The following is a 20,153-nucleotide window of genomic DNA, read 5'->3' on the forward strand; positions in this document are numbered from 1 at the left end:
ACTTTTCTTTATCTTTGTGTCCGTTCCTCTCACTTTCCGCAAACTAATAATTCCCGTTGTTTTGTATCACACAATGACTGAGAATGCATACACAGACCTAGTACACGGTGCCACTTTACCACAGCTGATCTGTATCGCTGTTTGCCATTTCATGGGCCGCCCCATTCAAAGTCTACATTTCAAGACCAACGACAATTATCTGAGCACTGAGCCTTGTTTTCCAGAATTTTATGGTCTGTCTGTTGCAGTCCACAGTACCATAAAAACAATCATTTAACAACAGAGTCAGCAGTCACAGTGATATATCCCTTTAAATCAAGAGATGCAAAAGTCAGATATTGAAAAACCGAAGTCAAGCATAAACACTTTTTTTGCTCATGTATATCAAAGGGTATGCAAATGCTGACGTTTGCCAGTTGTTCAGTCAGTATATCATCACCACTCATCAACCTATGCTATGGAACCAGAAATATAAGCCTTTATGAGTTGATGAGGAACCACATAGAGACTGTGCAGACCTGGCATCAACATGCGTCTCAGGTGATCCAGTCACAAGTGGACAGCTCTGAGAACGTCAGTTCACACTTGGAATTAAAATGCATCTCCAGAGACCACTTGTGATCGGATCTCACTTCTCACCTCTATATGCAAATAAACACGTACATTAATTCTGTTTGCAAAGACCAAATGCTTTGTTGTTTTTAACCGGAGGTAGCAATATGTTTGAATTTGTTTGCGAATGAGTGACAGACATCCACATACACAGAGGCAGTCAGCTGAGTAGGCGGTCCTTCATTGTGGCCCAGGACACATTTGCATTCACACTCCTAAAAGAGTGTGGTCCTGTGCGGACCACCTCCGAATGTGGTCTGAGTAATCAGAACTCAAATGCATCCTCAACGCAATTTGAATGCTTTCACAGAGTCTGTCCGTTTGTGATCGGATCACCCAAGGCACATGTTAATGCCAAGTCTGAACAGGGCCAGAGTCACAGTTCCTGTGAGGCAGGGAGGGGGAACACCTATTTGGAAGAAGGGAAAAAAAGGGGGGAAAGGAGGAGGAGGTGCTGGTTAAACATTTAGTTCTGCAACGCCTACACCTTCTGAAACCTTTGTAGTGAGGTGGAAGTCCTTGAAATGGAGCACAGCTTCTGTGTTTGTGACACCCCCTACGCCGCACCACATTTTCCCAAACTTTTTATATGTTTAGTCTTGCATTCACTTTTTTTCATGATAATTGTGTCCCTGAGTCTATTTGCTATACAAATACAAATACTGTACAAAAAGCAAAAACTTGAATTACACACAGTGAAACAGACATTTCTAATTTCCCTTCTCCCCCTCTCTTTTTCTTCTCTTCTTCTTCCTCCTCCAGCCTCCCTCTCCTCAAGGGAGATGAGGTCACAGTCTGAGGAAAGATGGAGTGATTAGGAGTTCAGACTCCGCACTTTTCGTGCCTGGATTAGCTCTGGGCATCTTGAAAAGCATCTCAGTATTTATAACTGCTCAGATCTTGCTCAAAGTGTAGTATAAATCGTTGTGCAACTGAGTAAGTATTGTGTTATGCTCTCAGTAATCAGTGAGGCAGCTCCAACATTCATCAAGATTCGTCACTCTGTATCACAGATGTTAGGTTTACAGAAGTGGCCTTTAAACGTTTAAAGATTAAGTTGCTCACTAGTGGTTAACCATCATGTATGAGAACAGAAAACACACAGAGGAAGTGTACATGTTGATTAATGTCCTTAAATATGCATGTTTTATTGGCTCTCATGTGTAGTGTATCGAACTGGTGTTTGGGGTAAATGTGATGCAAATCTCAGAGATATGTGATACTCTCGTCTCCATTCAAACAAACAAATTAAAAGAGATGATAGCATGCTACCCCCTGGAGATTCTGATATCTGCCCCCCCCCACTGTGTGACTTTAGTCATAGCCATTTGCTGTGGAGACGTGCAGGAAAATTGTTAGAGAGCGTGAGAGCGACATGGCCCCTAACCACCTCCACAACCGTTAGCTACAGAACACCACAGATATGAATGATTCAGATATGCAGCCACTGAATTATTATGAAGAAACAGGAAACTTCCAAGTGTGTCATGTACACCTCATGGACCACTTCCACTGTTATTGTCATGGGAATGAGCACTGTTTTGCTCTTGTTAAATATGTGGAAAGTGTGACGTTCAGCTGTTGTATGCCAAGGTACCATATGAGCTTTCCGAGTCTCATCTGCTGCAGTAATGTAAGACTTTGCTAATGGTTCTATGATTAAAACTGCAATTCAAGCACTGTTTGAATTGAGATAGTTGTAATTGTTTTGCTTGTGCTTTGACAATTTTTGCAACTTTCTGAAACCTACAATTTGCAGCTGTGTGCTGTTACTATTTGAGGCTTTTTGTCCCGCCTTTGAGTGTGGAGATTTGGAACAGCTATAAATGCTTCTCCTGTATGATCTAGTTTGTTTCATGTTAATTTAATATACACAAGGCATATGAGGCAATCTTGAGCTCAACTTCACTTGTACATTCTTATATTCATTGCTTGTCAGATTTTCTTCCTAATTTCTCTGTTTCTATGTCACAGTTTCTGATAACGCAAATTAAATAAGTGCTCTAAATGTTCTTGTAATGCCCTGTAGCACAGTCAGTCTGTATTTCTTATAATGTATCACTGTCATTTTCAGTTTTCCTATGACTGTCCTGTAATCCCTTGGTAGACGGACAACACATACTGTATGCAGCCCTGTGACTGAAATATAATTTTCAGTCTCCCACATGTAGAGATATTTCCTGACCGTTGTGGTGGATCAAATCGTTGATTGTGAAACATGAAAATCATTAGAAGATACATCTGTGCCTGTTAACTTCAAAGAATAATACACAGACATAAGCTGCACTTAATTGAAAAGCTCATCCGTAGACTAAGCAGCTGCGTTCTGAAAGCAAACAGCCAGTAAGTGCAAACTGTGAGTGTTTGATTATTCAGCGAACATACTGAGGGCTAAACAAACCGAGCAGGCAAAGTGGGTCGAATTTGCTTACTCAGGGTTTATGAATGCATCCTGTTCCATCTTTTCTCTTCTCTGCTGCAGCTTCAGACTGTCTTTCTCTTTTGCCATCTTTCTCAACACCCCACTTTGCTCATTTGCTCCTGTTTTCCACCTCTTCCCTCCCTCCCATCCCATCTCTCAATCTCACCCCCCGCCCCACCCCCACTGCCCCCTGTAGACAAACATACAGATGATGTCAGCACTGCAACATTTGGTTTATCTCCTGGTGACAGGACATAATGCACTGGGCTGTCGACCCCCACAGGGAATCCAAGGAGGAAGTTAGGAGACACACAGGGGGGTATGGTGGTCTACTGTGTGTGTGTGTGTGTGTGTGTGTGTGTGTGTGTGTGTGTGTGTGTGTGTGTGTGTGTGTGTGTGTGTGTGTGTGTGTGTGTGTGTGTGTGTGTGTGTTTGTGTGTGTGTGTTACAACCAGGACATCTCACACGCAGATGTGAATTGTACTGTGTCCAAACAGTGCCATAAAAGTATATTCCCCACCCTACTTTCCCAGCAGCCATCTATGGGTGACTGAACACTTACACTATCTAATAATGATCAAATATTTTTAAAGCTTTGGAGCACTTTCTTTTAAAGCAGTGGTTTTTACCACTATGACAAACTTCAGTATGTACACAGTGGTTGTTAATTTAATGAAACTAAGCCTGAGACCTTAAAGATTACTGATTTAACATTGGATAGGGATGTGGAGGTAACACATGGGTGTCTTTCTTTTTTTTTTTTTTATTAATCAGTTGGTTAGTACTGGTTTTCAAATATTTCGTTTCAACACTGATGCATAGTTGCAATGGTGCTGTGGGATTTTTTAAATTAATATTAATTAGTATTAATGTTCTGGATTTTGATGCAAAACACTGCACTGCACTTTAGCCAGCTGCCTTTTTGACTAAGCAATGATCATATATTCTGTAAGCAGAATGTAAATTTCAGTTTTAAGATGTTGCAATCTTTATTTTTCTGCTGCTTGAGGTGATGCTAATGTTTACAGAGAAATGATGTGATTTTGTAATCTGGGATAACACCATTTTGCTGACATTTTCACTTAGGAAGCAATGTCATTAGAACGGTATCACATGTCTGCAGAATTAGCAAGAAAGCTCTTTTTAAATCATTCACTCGCTGTCATCTGGGGAAATACACCATTGTGAATGCCATTTCTTAAATATGCTGAAAATTGGCATCCAATTTTAATCTTAATGATTCCCCGATTTTAGTTCAGACCCAGACTCTGGAAAAACACTTAATTTATGTGTACAGGCTGAAAAGGAGTTAAAAGCCCTCTGTGATGGGTGATCACTATATATGGCAGAGCTACTTGTTTTCATAAGTCTGGGCCCATGTCTGAAGTTTGGGTACCGGTCTGGGAACACAAATCAACCTCTGGTTTATTTTTTTTGTGTTGATTCCCAGACTAGTTGTCCTTTTCCACTAAATATGTGTATACTAGATGACAATAATATGCTTTTCCTGCCTTTGGTTGTTGTGGTAAATAAAGGACTCACTGATCTGTGAACTTCTTGGCAGATTGAAAAATGTTACCATGTGTTGGTGGTTGAATGGACAAAGCCCCAGATAATCACCCGTCTGACCCTGCTGTCCCCCGTCTGACATGGAAATATTTTATATCCTCATTTGCATATGTATATGTGCAGGTTTCCAAACAAGACTTGTGCAAGACATAATAAAATGAGAAAAAGAGAGACTAATAATGTTTCCCTGAGTTAAAATGACTTATTCAATCCAATATTTGTTTTCTGTGCTGACTGACATCAAAATAATATACACAACATTGAAAAATGTAAGTAAGTAAAATTTAGGGGTTCCACAGATGCCACTACTGACTGTTTTGTCATGACTACATGAAGATATAAATCTCTTGTTAGTTACAAAGGGAGACTCAGATTTGGGTTGTCATGGTTACCCCATAACAGTGTTGAGGAATTCCAGAGTCATAATTTGATTCCAAGAGGAAAGGGGGGGCAAGTGAACAACCATGAATGGATGAATGGGTAAAAGAGGTAAAGTGAAAGAGTCAGAGAAAAACCCAAAGAAGGAGAATGAAAGGAAGAAAGCAGCCTCCATCGGCATCATGCACAAATGTGTTTGGTTGAGTCATTGTAATCCATAGAAAAACAGTTCCTGAGGACAGAGGGCATGGAAAGTCATGAGAGCTGGGAAATGATGACTTCCCTCAAACGTCTGAGTCATACACAGTCATGTTCTAATTAGAGGTATATAACTACAGATGGAGATGTTTGAGAAGAGCTCTGTGTGTGTGTGTGTGTGCGTGTGTGTGTGTGTCTGTGTGTCTGTGTGTGTGTGTTAGTGTGTGTGTGTGTGTGTAGGTCTGTGTGCGTACATCCGTGGGTTTCCCGGATGGTGCAGAGTGGGAACCTATTTTTCATGTATGTTTTTAGTCTCTGGAGCTGAGTTAAGTATCATCACTACATTGTAGTACCATATGATGTGGTACCAAAGGCTGAGGAATATCTTCCTTTATCACACCTGGAGGGAATGAAGGAAGCAGCTTTGAACACAAATCTCAAACTTCACTGCTTTATAAATAAAGTGAGGAGAGTGAACACAGGTCCTTTGAGGCTGCTTTTTAACTAGATATTTTAGTTTGACAGCATAGTTTAAAACCACCATTTTAAATCAACACAAAATATTCTCTGCATAGGGTTTATACTACATCTAAATCTATGCAGATTGCAAGTCACATGGTGCTGCAACTACTCCCTATCAAAGAAATAGTTTCTGTGTAATATGAGTGAACTGTAAACTCTAATCGTGTTGACGTTGGAGACATGATTTTACTTTTACAGTATCCCATAGTCTGATATTATTGGTTCTGTGCTTTCTTCCATGTCATCCATGAAGTTTGTCTGTGAAAGGAGTATAAAGTGAACTTACAGCTTTGTTTTCTTTCTGCTGCGTTCTGAATTTGAGTGTTACATCATAGCCTGCATGAGTCAGTTTGGTCTGAGTGGAAACCAGTGAATGGAAACAGACTGGGAATTGGACACACATGGGCATACACGTACACACACATCCAGAAGGCTCTATAGCGAAATGTATGTAACTCCAGTAGTATTGGAAATCCATCAACTGGGCTGTTATGATGGGGGCACCAGTGAATGAGGGAGGGATGGTAGAGAGAGAGAGAGAGAGAGAGAGAGAGAGAGAGAGAGAGGTAGTGTGTGTTCATGCTGATGTAATGTGTGTGAATCCACGTGTTTGGCTTTCTGTGAATCTACTGTATGATGAATGTGATCAAACCTGTATTTTTACCTGTTATTGTCTTTGGAAAAAACACTGGCTGTAAAACTGTTAATGTGGACCTGTCATGAACACTGATGAAAAGTTTGTTTGGTGAAAAAGAGAGAGAAAAAGAGTGGATGGGGAAGAAGGGGATTGAAGTAAGGGTTGATGGATAGAAATATTGAACAAATCAAGTAATAATTGGACAAAGATTTGTGTACATAAATATCATCACTGTGTGTGTGTGCGTGTGTGTGTGCAGTAAATAGAACAGATCAAGAGAAGGTTTTGGTTCCTTTCATGTCTTTAGACGGGCAACATTATTAACAGGAACCTCTCTTCCTTTGCTACCTGTCCACTGAACCAGGACAGATAAATCAGGTCATTTCCTTTGATGTTGTGCAGTGACCTACCCCCAAATATATACTCTGCTATCAGAACAGAAGAGTAACTGTTTTACTTAGGGCAGGCAGCCCACTCTCCTGAAGCTCTTTATTAATCCGTCTGATAATATATGGTGCGGAGAGACAAGAAAATGAGAAGGGACAAAATGCCAGATCAGAGATGACTCAGCTGTGAGGATCAAGTACAGCTACAAATAGTGATTTTGAGCCACAGCAGCAGCCCACCTTTGACAGCCCAAATTAAAAGTATAAGAAACTGAAAACAAATGGAAGCTATTTATCTACTAACTACTTGTGTGCCAGATTACTCAGATAGATTGAGTGATTTGGGTGATTTGGTTTCCCTCACACGCCGACCCCCGACAATCCTGTTGAAATTAACTGCACCATATCGTAGTTTCAGTCCACTGCTAAGTCATGCTAAACTGGGCCAAAAAGTGCTAATCAGTGATGGGACCACCATGTGTTTTTAACATTTAACAAGTTTTAACCAGCTTTCACATTTTCCCATGCTGGGTGTGAATTAAAACACAAGCCAGGGCTTCCCTAAAATCCACCTACAGTATGTTGTAACCATGCAGTTAAGTCAAACAAAGTAAAAACTGTTTCTCATTGTTTTGCCTACATTTTGTATTTCCCAAAAAGTCCCCTCTTAAGCAACAAAAAATGATTCATTTTTGTGTTAGTTTCTTGTGCGTCCGCTGAGCTTGTCTTACAGTCCTGGTGAGTTGGCTTGGTTTGACGTATGCACCGTTTCCTACACATTTTGAAAAATACATACGGTATATGACCCGTGAATTTCCAAAAGCAATGCAAAGGGAAAAAAAACAACTTTCAGTATCACATCTGTGATTGATACACCAAGAAAATTGAGATCAAGAAGAAAAATGTAGAAAAGAATTTGCCAGCGGTCCACAGTCATACCCCACTCACCGATTCCACTGAAATCCACTTATGTTTGAATCCGTGTTGAACCAATTCATGGTGTGTTATTTTTGTTTTGCGGTATCTAAAGATGCTTTGAAGGAATGAATGATTTTTAATTGTCTGGATTATATGGAATTTACCCATCTAACGTCTAGATATGTTTCCTTTTAAAACTGTGTGTATGTCACTGTTTAATGACCAACACAAGACTGGATACAACAACAAGAAAAAATGGTTGAGTTGTTAAATTGAATCTAGCGGGGGGGAAACAAATGATTCACCTTTGTATCACACTGTGGAGACTCTGGATCACTTTCCCCACCATAGATGGACATAGTCTGCTGCTCTGGATGTTTGTGTGTGTGTGTGTACTTGGGCATGTGTGCGTGCCTTAAGCATTGCGACATTATCGCTTTGTTTTTTGAGTCAACATACTGTATGTCCACTGTAAAAAGACACTCATTGAAAACAAAACTCTGGTTTTGCCCACCAACTGTGGTTTATTCAAATTAACCAATAATAAAAAAAAGCTTCACATTGGTCATTGGCATAGTCGAAAATTTCATTGCTGCATTTTTTTGTCACATTTAACCCACAGGGGATTAACAAAATATTATTTCCCCCAGTGTGTAATTGTATGGGCTTGAAATAGACTATAACAACACAACAGTGGCTGTACAAACAGACCCACTGACCTGCTCCATGGTTTCGTTTCCATCTGAGTCAGATATACTGGAACATGCTTTCAAAGAAAAATAATAAATAAGAGGAAAGAACCTCAGAAAACTCTCTGACAGTACTGGCACAGGTTGCTGTGACAAATAATTTAGTTTTGAGATGTCTTTGTAGAGGATCCTACAAATGTCAGGATTTTTTTTTGCTTTACGTTGAATCTCACATCACCCATGTTGCACTACATAACCTCACATTACGACATTGCCTCATGACACCTGACATTGTGTATTACTAATTATACTTTAGCGGACCAAATTATCTTTGACTATATGGTGCCATGCTGAAGACGAAAGGACTGAAGCAAGTAGAGCAGACACACTTTCTCAGACTAGACGAACACATGCTGCAACAGCTATTAATTATATAATGCTCAGTGGTATTTTCAGGAAAGAATTTTCTTTCTCTCTCATATCCCAGTTCTATCTTTTCCAGGCCAGATTCCCAGGCTTGCTCACATGGTTTCTCACATTAACTTTTTTTCATGATTTTTCCTATTTAGCACGTGCACATTTTGGCAATCATCAGTTCTTCATGTTGACACAAATGCAAATAATGATAATTGTTTTTATTATGATTTTCATTTTATCATTGTGTATTTAAATTGATTTATAAACTCTCTCAACTCTCTCCCAACACCAGTGTAGCCTGCAAATATATCATATACTCATGGTGTATTGTTAGAAGTTCTCGATGGGAAGGGGTGCAGCCAAATGCACAGTGTGTCCAGCTCCAGCTGAGATGCACATCTGGAATCTGATGCATCGGTTATGTGTTCCAACTTGTGCAGTTTTTGATGGAAAATGCCACCAAGGCCAACCACAACATTATACGCACTTACAATCTGCCGTGCAGCCTGACAGGAGAACTGCAGTGACTTTTGGGTACTGAGGTACTGGAAATGTGTCCAAGTTGTCTGGCAGAGTATAAGGTTCTTCTGTCTGTACTACCCTCTCAAGCATCTGTTTTCCTCCCTTTTCTCCTCGAAGATTTCCGTCATCTTGTCCTCCTTCGTCTCTCTCTCATTTTTTTTTGCTTACTTCAAGTTTTATCACCTTTCACACTTCCTCTTATTGTCTTTCTCCTTCTTCTTTAACCACTGTCCCCACCCTTGTTTTTATCCATCCATCTTTTTGTCTCAACAATTGTCTCTTCCTCTTCTTGTCTTTAATCAGTTTCTTCCTCCTCCCTGTCCGGATGACCCGGGTTGATCTGAGAGCGTCAATGTTTTCATTCATGCTTTAGCTGAAACCTCTAATCACTCTATCTGCCCTACAGTCACTATAAAAAAAAATGCTCTGTATGGATGTCTATATGTGTTTTTACATATGCGTTTGTGTATGGGGGTGTGGGTTTGTTTGTATGTGTGTGTGTGTATGTGTCTACTGTAACTCTGTATGAAAGTCTATGTGTCATACCCAGTGAGAGAACATCACGGTAACATAGGGTTGTAGTCTAGTCCTGAAAGAAAGTGACAGAAAGTGTGTACGTATATGTGCGTTTGTGTGTGCGATGACGTGAATTTATGTACCTCTCTGTGTCTGTTTCGGTATTCTGTAAGTGTACAATATGAATTTGTCTATTAGCTTGTGTGTGTGTGTGTGTGTGTGTGTGTGTGTGTGTGTGTGTGATCTAGGAAACCCATCACTTCACGAGGTAGCCATTAGCCAGTACAGATAAACACTTAATTAGCCTTCAGCTGGGGTTGCTAGGCAGAAAACAGACTGCTCCTTTGAGAGTTTCCTCATATCAAAGAGAAACAGATGCAACCCTAATTTGTCACGTTTTATCTCCCTTCTCCCTTTTAATCTACTTGTCTCCTCCCCTTCGCTCTGGATTTCTCTCTCTTGCTGTCTCTCTCTTCCCCTTTCTCCTGTTTCTTTCTGTGGCTTCATCATTTCATCTATAAACAAACAAAGACAAACTGCTTCCGCAGCCCAGACATTATGATAATTGAAACCTAATCTGAAAGTGATATCCACTGTAATGAGTCATACAAACACACCAAAGTTAATGAATGAATTCCATTAAAGGTTTTACTTTTTACTATTCTGGCGTTAATGGAAATGGACCACATCTTGCTGTGTTTATGTAAGAGGAGCTGCAGGACTTTCACCTGGATGGAAAATGTTAGGACATAAGAACCATCTAACAGAACCAGATTGAATGTTTAATCTTTAATCTAATGCTTTAATGTGTTGTCTGAGGATACACATTGGCAGGCATTATCAGTGCTGCGTGTCTCTGTATATCATGTGACTGTGATAAAATGCTGTTGTTGGGTAAAAAAAAAAAAGTAATCTTTACTATCAAAGTTACCAGGTTTCAACCAAGCAGATGTGAGCACACATGCACAGACAGTTGCAGTAAATGGAACCGCCCCTAATGAGCATAATTGCATTGCACTGACCTCAAATCATCACAGGACTCAATTTTCAGATAGAGATACAAAAAAGAAATGAGATGAACCAAGCAAGCAAAGGAAAAAGACATGGAGCACTGTAGTACAGCTCAACTTCGTAACTCTTCTAAGAAAGCAGAGGGCAAAAGAAAAGAGCATGAGACAGAGCTTGGATTTCTCCCCTTTGTCATGGGGCAGGAAGTGTGCCAGACTAGCCCTCTATCCACAATCTGTATATCAAGACTCTGTCGTCCTCCTTCTCCTCCTCCCCCATTACCCGTCTTTTACGTTGTTCACCTCCTCCTCTCTGTTCTTCTTTTTCAGACATCTATCTTGTCCTTAGCTACTTCCTCTCCTCTCACCTCCTCTCCCCCCTCCTCCTCTGTCTCTTCTCTAATTTCACCCTCCGCCCTTATCATCCTTTTAGACAGAGATATGGTCTCAGTCAAGTAAAGCCTGCAAATTTTCCTTGTGTTGAGGAATATTCTGTTTTCCAAGAAAGCATTTACAGAGTGCAATATGAAGATTTGGATATCACCAGTGAATGTCATATTTCGTAGGAGATGCCAGAAGGAAAAGACAACGTCCTGATCTCCATGGGGAAAATAATTATTAAGTTTCTGTCTGTAATTAAGCAAAGCATCTAGAAGAAAACTCTACCTCCAGGCCTGTGTTATACTGCTAATCCTGGCTAAGTTCAAACAGCTTTGATCATCTAACAAATTAAAGACGATACAAAGAAAAGATGAAAAGAAACAAATTTGCAGCAGTTGTCAAGTTTGCAGTTGAATTTTTAATAATACAGATTCAACTAGCAAGGTATGATTTACTGTTTAGTTGTGGATCCATGACCTTTGAACTACTCATTAATCACAGTGATGTAGGAATTTAGTATGTTCATTCTACTTTCAGTTACACATGTAAAGCGAAGCTCCCCTTAGTTTCAGTCCAACATGATGTCAACGAAAATGTGAGCGGCCTGGAGCCAGCCATGGTTCACTTATGATGCTAAAGGCTTTGTGAATCATAGCCAGAAATAACAAAACCAAAGACTCCCTCGCTGTGTTTTCTTAAAAACTCCGATCCCACTGTGGGTCGTTAGAGGGGGTTTTCATATATGTAAGTCTTGTATCAGCACAGACTTGAGTTCACACAGAGAGGAGAGTAGGCGTTAGGCATACAGACATGAGGAGAGGGAGGATAGGAAAAGAGAGAGAAAGTGATGGAATTTAAAAATAATAATGAAACAAAAAATTATTTGCAGACAGTTGAGAGGTAAAAGGGGCTTTCAGATGACTCAAAATGCTTTTACTCGCCATCGTTCCTAACCAAACACCCACACACACACACTTCTTCAAATAATGCAATTTCTGAATTTCAGGAAGAAAAATAAGAAAACAGTTCAAAGCAAAGTGTCGTTCTGAAATCATGCAGCTGGCTTTAAAAGAAAATATAAAAAATACTAAATTGTTAGTTTGCAAAAAGTAGACAAACATTAACTTTCAGCTCAAGGCAGATTTGGATTTGGAACACTGAAATTAGCCGTCATGAGGTTTCACATGATAGCAGCATGGGTTCCCTTAGGATTGTAGGATACGTTGGTCAAAAAAAAGTCTGAAGTGCATGAGCGCCCTGTAGAAATTTGTTTCCATCTGCATCTGTTCATCACTTGTTCTCCTCACGGGCTTCTAGGTGTGGTCTCAGTATCTCTCCCTCTCTGCCTTTATGTTGAAGCAGCTGACTCTGCTTTCCTCTTTGCCCTCCATGCTCTCTTCTGCTTAACCACTGCTGTGCTCACGCTCTATCATTTAACCATACCGCACTGGGAAAAGCCTCCCTTTTGATGGGCCTACCTCTGCTGTGTGTGTGTGTGTGTGTGTCTAATGTGTTCTTCCCAGAGGGAAGGGAGGAGCGCTCAAAGTTTTTGTAGTGAGATAGGATGCTAAGCCAACTGTAAGGCATGCAAAGAAACAAGCATATGTACAAGAACATGTACACTCACACACACACACGCACACACAAGCCTTCAAATGAAAACAAAAAAAGAAAAACGGAAAATTCCGCTGCCGCATTCAGCTCAGTTGAAGTTGTCATATCAACAATCAGTTTTATTTACTTAAATCTGACATTACTTACTGGTAGCCACGGCACTTGAGCTACATACAGTATGTGCATGGAAAGAAGTATTAAAGTGCTATTTTGGTTCCTAATCTTGAAGATTGAGTTTCCACTTTTATTTCTACTATTGATATGCAGTTGAGTTATTATTACCAGCCTTTCTGGTGCATTGACTTTTGGCTTTACATTCAGGTTAAGTGGTTTACATTCTGCATAAACTCAAGTGATGGCTACAGCTACAAAAGTGAGATCAAAGAGTACTGAACCAGAATTATTCTTTAACAAAATGCAGATGCAGGCAGGGTGTATAGACATAAACATAGGAACACAGTCAGATAAGGAGGCAGGCAGGCAGCTACACATACGAGGCTTTCTCCCTCATTTGACCTCTGTGAGCGAATGGCAGCTGTTTTTCAATGAGCTCATATTGGTGGAAGCCCAGTATTTGTCATGTCTGTCTGTGTGTGTGTGTATGTGTGTGTGTGTGTGTAGACCTACCAGAGTGGATTTCTGGGCGGTGAGTCACAGAAAGTGGAGATTGCAGAGTCAGGCACATACATATCCCAGTGTCCCTGAGCAAAAATACACCCCCTACCTATACACACACACACACAAAGACACAGACTCAGGCCAAAAATCCCCTCAGTAGCAGATGTCTGACAGAAGGTGTGTACATAGGTTTGAGTGAGTGTGAGTGTGTGTCTGTCTGTGTCTATGCTACTTCTTTTACAGTCAGAGTGAGTCCCCTCTGAGAGGATTTAGGTAAACTACCGAGGTATCTACAGGTGGAAGAAATATTTCACTTATAATTGTTAATGATGAAAATGTCAGATTATATGTTTTGTACTCTGTAGTACTGCTTTTGTAGAGAGACTGTAGGCAACTAGATCCTGACAGATTTTCACTCCCTTATCATCCAATTTCAAACATAAAATCCCAACAACATTTTGAGAAAAATACTAATCATGAAATCAATAATAATAATAATACCAACAGACAGTCATTAACAACAGTCATTAACAACAGTACAAGATAACTTTCCTCAGAAGTATGTAGTAAGTTGCACACTGAAAGACAAAAGAAATGATCGAGGGATAGAAAGATGACGGGACCTTTGATCAGACATCATGACTGATGAATCATCCTGGTGCTTGGCAGCTTTGAGCTGACTGTAGGCGCATCCAGGTTCACCAGAGATATTCATCTAAATCAAGTTGAGACTTCACTGCAGTGACTGAGCAGATAACAGCGCGTCTACAATTGCCAGTAACCAGTCGGTAGCATAGCTACAGAACTCATAAAAATGAAAATACTGAAGGTCTCTACAAGTTTTAGACAACCCAGTGTCCGTTTTCTGTAACAAAATGAGCCTTTAGCTTGTCTCACAATTTATTACATGATTTCACTGCTGTTAGCAATGACCGCAGACAGTGCTGTGAGTGGACAGACAGCTGGAAAGTCCGTTTGGTGTATTTACAATAACATCTTCAGCTAAAGGGGGCAATGTCCGTCATGAGAACCAACAGAAGAATGAGGAGGCATGTGTGTGTTTTTGACTGTGTCTGTGCACAATTGACAAAAGAAGATACACAAACTTGCTTTCTGTGCAAATTAAGACAGTGATATTTGGTGCTATGCAGGTACCATGGTGTGTAGCCATTAGTTACTCCCCTTTGCCATATATCTCCTTTGTTGTTGTGAGTCACACTGTTGTACTGTGTGACATGTTCCTATGTTACAATGAGCACTAGCTCTTTGGTTTATTTTGAGCCAGTCCCACAACTACTTCTTTGCTGTACATACTGGAGAACCAAGTGTGTATGATCCAGCACTGAAAATAGTTACTGAGAAATGTTCCATTTTCCCGTTTGCTTAAAAAAACTACAGTGCTCGGCTGTTTGATCAGGCAATTGATCAGTCTTCAGTAAAAATTAAAGGTTATGTGTTTTTGAAGATTTCCAACATCAAAAACACATAACAGGAGGAACAAAAGAATAAAAATACCAAAATTTTCAAAATCAATATACTGACATATTCTCAGAGCATTTGTTGACAACGAGAAAAATAAAGGATAATGCCAGTCTTTAGGGAAATGTTAAATTTTATAATTTTTTTTCATCATATGTTGTCATTATGCTCAGCTTTCATGCCAGTAGTTAACAGCAGTGACATGTGACAAAAGTTGAACCCAGTTGTTCATGTTTTACTGTACTTTATTCCCTAATTCATTCAAGGTCCATTCAACTTGTGTAATTCAATACATCATAATTTTAAAAGAAAATACTTGGATGGAAACTCAGCCAAAGCGACAGACATAGAACATGATGTCACTGCTCTGGTCTGACCAGTCCTGTGGTAGATAGAATCATGGAATCAGAATTAGAATTCTATTAGTATTCCAGAACTGTTTCTATTTCTAACGAAGGGATCCTCCCTGCTTCGATTGACCTCCCAGCTGTGGCACCTACGTTTTCATGTGCTATTGCATACACACACACACACACACACGTCTGGTGGAGATGTCTTAAACGCCGGCCTCTGACAGACTATTTTACGGTTTGAACACCTTGTGTTTATGCTGTGCATTACGTGTGTGTGTCCTTGTGTCTATGGATTCCTGTTTGTTTGTCTTTGTACGCCACTATCTCTGTAAACAAAACCAGAGCCGCTCTTCCATCTGCACCATCATTGCATGACATCATTCGCCATCAGAGCGTCTGTTACAGCAGAGGGAGGGTCTTCTCTTCTTTTGTCTGTATGGATGCAGACTGTGTGCCCTCAGTACAACGTGCTGACCCAGCCTCTGATTCATGTCAAAGGAATCGTGAACACGAGTGGGTTTGAGCTGCTTGGCTGCTTTGTGGTGATGGCTCCAAGTCAGGTAGTGTGAGTGAACGTCGGACGAGTGTTGACAGAAAACCCAGCCAGGTGATCAAAACTGGGGGTATGATTCACTGTCTGACTTTGCCTTGGAAAGAGCAGAGAGGGGGAGATGATGATGACAAAAAGAATCTGTGAGACAGCTCTTTAGTCACTGCATGTTTTTTTTTTTTTTTTGTAGTTTTTCACCTCCTCCAGCAACACAGTCTACCAGAATTCTTTGTTGGAGATTTTAGCAATGTTTGTTTTTTGGTCTGGAGCCTTCAAGATAATAGCTAGAGCAATATATCTTAATATGAATGTATGCAGTGGTTTCCATACACTACATCATGGTTTTTAGCTGCCATTAGACCAGCCATTCCCAATCACTTTTGTAACAGCAATAGTTCATTTAGTAAATGCACTTGTGGACATCAAGGGAAAATGAAAAATATATACACACAAGAAGATGAACACATCCACAAATGTGGAAGTGAGTTTTTGGCAGGTTAGGGGGCAGGGCAGCCTCAACAGCTGTGTGAGATGACTCAAACATCCAAAACCACATCAGTGAATGCTGTAACCCACACACACACACACACACACACACACACATATATATATTCTACATATACACACAGCTGCATATGGATGTATCTTTAACTGCCATGTTAATGCTCATTATTGGTTCAAATAACAGTACTTGGCTTGTTAAAATGTGCTGTACTTACAAAGTCCTATTATCAGCTGCTGACCCACTGTGTAGTGATCTTCCTGTGACCTTCTGAGTCCTGAAGCCTAGAACCAGTACAGTTATAGGAATGACAATTACAGTAACAATACACACTCTTAAATTGAGGGGAATCACATTTATCTCCTTTAATCATGTTCAATTTAAGGGAAATAAATCAGGATATTTCAAGAGCATTAGTGGACTTGTGTAATTACTGATCCACCACTGATGACCACAGACATGCTGTAGAACACACCCTGCACTGTAGAACACACCCAAAGGCTTGTGCAAGCCATCTGTGATGTGATGTGTGTAAGTTGTATGTGTATGTTGTGTGTGTGTGTGTGTGTATACACATATGCATGTGCATTATTTTATTTTGCCTCAACTAAGAAACTAAGAATGACAGCTATGTCCAGAACAACATGCTTTCCATGACTGTGGTATCAGTGAAACACTTCATCCTTATATGTTATAGTGCGCATGCAATGTTTCAGTTTTTCAGATCCACCTTCAGTAGTGAGTAATGGAGTCCAGCTACAGGGGTTGTTGACCTCTGTGTGGGAGAATTCCCCTCATGATTTTCCCTTGTGGTTTTCCACTGGGGAAAATGCTTTCTGTCTTAGGTTTACATGCTCCCATTAGGCCATATCACAGATATTAATTTACTCTGCTGTGCTGAGGACACTCAGCTCTGTGCCCCAGTTAAAAATGACCTCTCAGGTGACAGTATGACATCACGTGTCTCTTTTCCAAAATTCAACATAAGAGACCAGATCGTTCACATCCTTGCCCCTCCTATCCTTTGGCCATCGGTCAAATTCAGAATTTATTGATTATAATTACCAGCCACAACAGCAGCTAGTATTGTTTTCACCTTCTGTCTGAGTCTGTGTGTGTCATCATGGCAAAATGTGGTCCTGGAGGCACCGACTAAAGCAGAAACTACCACAGAAGTGGTTTTGAGTAATTCGTCAGGTGTCCACAGTCTGTCTGTGGAGAGATTTTGTCACTGCAATAACGTCACAACTGCCCATGATGACAAAACTTCACAGGTGGGTAGTTGAGTTGTAAATGAAGCAAAATATATCAAGTCATTATTATTATTATTATTATTATTATTATTATTATTATTGTTATTGTTATTATTATTATTATTATTATTATTATTATTATTATTATTATTATTATTATTATTATTATTATTATGCATAGAAGCATGAATTAACTGACATTGCAAAAATGTTGCAAAATTGTGTTTTATAATTTAATTGGGTTCATTATTTTGCAATTAAGATGACACAGAGGGCATAAAACCTACTCCTGCTTTCTCTTACTGACAGTATTAAAATTTCATTTGGTGGGTTTGACTTGAAAGCGACATAATAATGCTGCCTTTCCTGAGCAGACTATTGACCTTCTGCTGGGAGCCACAGAGGTCAGGACACCATAGGCTGGTTTATTTGTTCAGTTCTCTAAGCATCCATTGCAAATTACTGAGTGTGTGTGTTTATGTGCATGGGTGTAACACTGCTGTCAACACTGTCTTATCATAAATGAATCTCTGAGATAAACAGTGCAGACTTTGAAAGGGGCTGAAGCTGGACATTTGTGAATGCATATTGTCTAGTATCCCTTTACTATCCAACAGGACAAACCTAATGCATAGAGGTATGTAAGTGTAAGTGTTTTTCCACTATGCATAAATCATCTCACCAAAGCATCTTTCAGGTGTCTTAAAAGTCTTAATTTTCATCATTTGATGGCAAAGGTGATACTGACTTTGTGTTAAAGCGTAATATTCCATCTATCTGAAAGTCACAAACCGTCTCATCTCTCGGACAAAACCAAAATGACACAATCTGTAAAGTTTACTTTGTCCACAGCAAAAACCTTTAATTTAAAATTTCTGTCTGAGCACATTAATCTGAGGCCATACTTGCATCTTTTTGAGGCTGTATTTAGGTTACAGCAGCACTTTTAGCAAAATACTAATGGCAGCATGCTAACATGTTCACATTAACAACTCTTAAACTTTCAGTTATCTTATTATCTTAGTTTAGTATCTTGGCATGCTAAAGTTTGCTAATTACCACTGAACACAAAGTAGATCTAAGGCTGATGGAAGCATCATTAGTTTTGTAAATATGTATATGTATAAGTATTCAACAAAGTAAAAATTTGACCTGATGATGGAACTGGAGGAAAAGTTGCAAACAAAAAAATGTCTGTACCAGACTTCAGGGCAATTCATCCAACAGAGAGAAATTTCACAGTGAAACAAAAAGATGTCTTTTTTGTGCTAGAGGTAAAGTCAGAGGAGCTCCTATGTCCAAGGATAAATCCTTTCATGACCGTGAATTTTTGTTCAAAATTTTATGCCGATCTATGCAATGTTTTTTTTAATTATTATTATTATTATTTATATTTCAGTTAGGATCAAAGTGGTGGGCCAACAGACCAACACTGCCATCCCAGGGGCCCCACTGCTAGCATAACTCAAACTGCGTTTTACTGAAATGTTGGGTTAATTGTATTTCATGAAGTCATACTCCTCATGTCAAAGTACAGACATCTCAACAGTAAAGATTTGGCCTTATGATCACTGATGAGAGGTTCCTGTTTGTACAAACTTAAGTAAGTGTTAATTGAACATACAGACAAACAACTGATTAAACCTATGTTTAGTCACCAGAAGGATGAGTAGAAATAAGTATCAAGTCGCTGTTACCCATGTTTATTGGATGTGTGTTAATCCAGTCAGTGGATTTATACTGTTGGTTGCTTTACTCAACTGCATAGCCTCCAAATCCAAATGGCACTCTATAGTTCATCATTACAGAGTTCAACATTTGTCTACTGTAAGTAAACCATTCGTCACTGTGGCAAAGTGCTTTGTATGTAGACATAAACATAGAGGTCCTGACCTCATGAGTCATAGGTCCCCATTATAAACTGCCTGACATGCTAGATTTCAATGAGGCACAGCACACACCCAGAACCAGCATTTATTAGCTCACACACATAAAGGAGAGAGAGAAACACCAAAGAGACATGGAGGAAACGATGTGATGAAAGAAGGCTGAGAAAGAAATGCACAGGAAAAGAGTCTGTGGACATAAAGAAACAAACAGAATCTAATATGATATCCTCAACCCACACCTTTCTTTAATGAATAAACAAATAAAATACAGCATGTTAATCAATCAGCTTTAGATGTGCTGGTAGACAGATTTTGTTAGTTTGGACAGAGCTGTTTCTGTCTCTTTCCAGTCTTTGAGCCTCTCCCAGCTGTAGCTTTGTATTTAATGAGCAGATATTGTATAAGAGAGAGAGATCCTCTCATCTAGCTCAATGATTCCTTTAATTGCTTTAAATTTAATGAAAACACAGTAGTTCAAGCTAAAACATATAAAAACTAAAGATGGAAAGAAGGAATAAAGATGGCCAGACCGTGAATTCCCAAAGCTATGACTAGAAACCACAGCTTACCAGTTACACTACATGTGCATCTGTGGACAACACCCCTGTGGAGCCTCTCAGAAAATATTTGACCATAAACAGGAATCACAGTCTGAATGACCATCGTCTCTGTGAGTGCGTGTGACCATAATGCGTTGTACGCCTTGACCACTGACAGGCGT

This window comes from Toxotes jaculatrix, chromosome 15, assembly GCF_017976425.1.
Source record: "Toxotes jaculatrix isolate fToxJac2 chromosome 15, fToxJac2.pri, whole genome shotgun sequence".
Classification (NCBI taxonomy): domain Eukaryota; kingdom Metazoa; phylum Chordata; class Actinopteri; family Toxotidae; genus Toxotes; species Toxotes jaculatrix.